General features: G+C 38.7%; 1 long non-coding RNA gene across 2 annotated transcripts in view; it reads left to right on the plus strand.

Annotated features, from left to right (window-relative positions):
- LOC106883804 (uncharacterized) overlaps positions 1-2,296 on the plus strand; it is a 162,067-nt gene extending 159,771 nt beyond the window's left edge. For both annotated transcript variants that reach the window (XR_001411158.1, XR_001411160.2), the window contains exon 4: positions 2,272-2,296. This is a non-coding gene — a long non-coding RNA (uncharacterized LOC106883804). The remainder of the gene's footprint in view (positions 1-2,271) is intronic.

Consider the following 2,296-nt stretch of genomic DNA (forward strand, 5'->3'; position numbering starts at 1 on the left):
TAAAAGTGGTTGCCCCTGATTAAATTAAAATAAACAGTAAACCCACCAGAAGGCCTAATCTTCTTAGTAAATAGGGTGGACCATAAAGAAGGTAGAATTGAAATTGGTTGGCAGAGGAGGTGGTGGTGGCAGTAGTTTTGGTGTGTGTGTTGGGGGTGGTCTTGGCAGTGGTGCTCTTAGATTTGGTGGTGGTAGGGTAAAGGAAAAAAATAAACTAGGGAGTTAAAGACATTTTTTTTTTCTAATTTTTAAAATTTTCTGGGGTTTTTTTTTTTTCTAAATTCCTTAATCTTTTTAATTCTTTTGACTTTCCGTCTTCCATGCAAACCGAGTCAGCGGAAAGACTCGATTCTCAACAACGTGTAAGGAAATCCCGGTGACAGACGCACGGACGGACGGATGGATGGACAGGCAGGGGGCAAACAAAGAAACCCGCAATATGGCATGTCAGCTGGAGGTCTTGAAAAGATTCCTCCAATTTCTTGGGTTAAGTGGGTGGATATGTGGCTGGAGGGATGGATGGTGTCGGAATGCAATTAAGAGGAATTCAACAAGTTTAGTGGCTTAGGGATACATCTGCTGCTTTCTTCCACATCTCTCTCTCTCTCTCTCTCTCTCTCTCTCTCTCTCGCTCTCGCTCCCACCTGTCTCTAATGTCATTTTCAATCTCCTCACTGCTTTGCTTGTCGCCCTTTCTCCTGTGGACCACACTTCCTGGAAGTTGGCGCTGATATTCTAGTAGTGGTCGGCCAGGGTGGGGGGCGCAGAGCAGTTAACTGAGATTTTTTAGGGAGTGGAGAACAGATTTGCATACATGACTAAATGTGTATGTGTGTGTGTGTGTGTGCGCGCATGCGTCCAGTTACACAAGCACATTTATTTGTGCACATACACACACATATATAAGCATGCACATACATAGTAATACTTATAAATGCTTATGCAGACATACATATGCAAGCACATGCACACATACCTACATACTAACACTCAAGCAGACATGCACACACACATGTCCATACACACACACACACACACACCCATTCACATACACCTGCGCATATGCACACACACACACACACTATTCCCTCCTCATACACTCTCTTTTACTCCCTCTACCTCTCTTCTCTTTCTGCTAAAACTTAGATCTTTTGTTTAAAGTTTTCCCCAAAACCCCATAACTATTGAAAATTATTCACTTACCCCCCACACACAACTCTTGGTTCTCACATCCTTCCAAGACCACCACTTCTGGTTCTGTTATCAACCCAACTGATAACCACTAGTATCTCTCTTTCTATGATACCAACTCTGTTTTAAAAGTGTTCATATTTAAACTAAAATCTTCCAATGTTTCAAATACCTGTTTTCACAATGTTTATTTTTCTATAAATCGTTCCAAATTCTTGAATATTCTTGAAGAGTCTCGTGCATTGGCATGTTGATGAGTTCCAACACACGAAATTCTTGGACCTTGAGTCTCTCTGTTACTTCTGCTGAATATTTATCATCATCATCATCATCATCGTTAAATGTCTGTTTTCCTGCTGGCATGGGCTGGACGGTTTGACTGAGGTCTGGAAAGCCAGCGGCTGCACCAGGCTCGTATATATATATATATATATATATATATATATATATATATATATATATATATATATATATATATATATATATATATATATATATATATCGAACACACATACACATGATGGGCTTCAGTACAGTTTCTGTCTATCAAATTCACTCATAATGCATTGGTTGGCTGTTTGTTATAGTAGAGAACGCCTCCCTAAAATGCCACAAAGTGGGACTGACCCCAAACCCATATATCATGCAAGGACACACTCACACACACAGATGGGCTTCTCTCAATTTCTGTCTACCAAATCCATTCAAGCCTTTTGTCAGCCATGGGTTATAGTCAGTGTGCCATTCAGTGGGACTGTTTACATATGTGTGTGTGTGCATATAGATAGATAGATAGATAGATAGATAGATATACAGGGTGGCCCAAACTAGGTTTACAGTTATTCAACTATCTCTTTCGCATTCATATATTGACAGTTAAGATCTTAATCATAAAAAAATATGAAACCATTATTCTATGCTAATTTAGTTAATTGTAAGATAGAAATTTAAATGTAATAAAATATTTTGAAAGAAATTTAAAGTGCTTATGCGATAAATATAAGTCTACTCTTGGAGCTCTCTATATTTTAATCTGGCCTTTATTTATTTATTTTTTAATTTTTTCTTCACCGTTTCTAGGTGTTCTTGGTGCCCTCTCATCATC

Source organism: Octopus bimaculoides, chromosome 23 (assembly GCF_001194135.2).
Source record: "Octopus bimaculoides isolate UCB-OBI-ISO-001 chromosome 23, ASM119413v2, whole genome shotgun sequence".
Taxonomy (NCBI): Eukaryota; Metazoa; Mollusca; class Cephalopoda; order Octopoda; family Octopodidae; genus Octopus; species Octopus bimaculoides.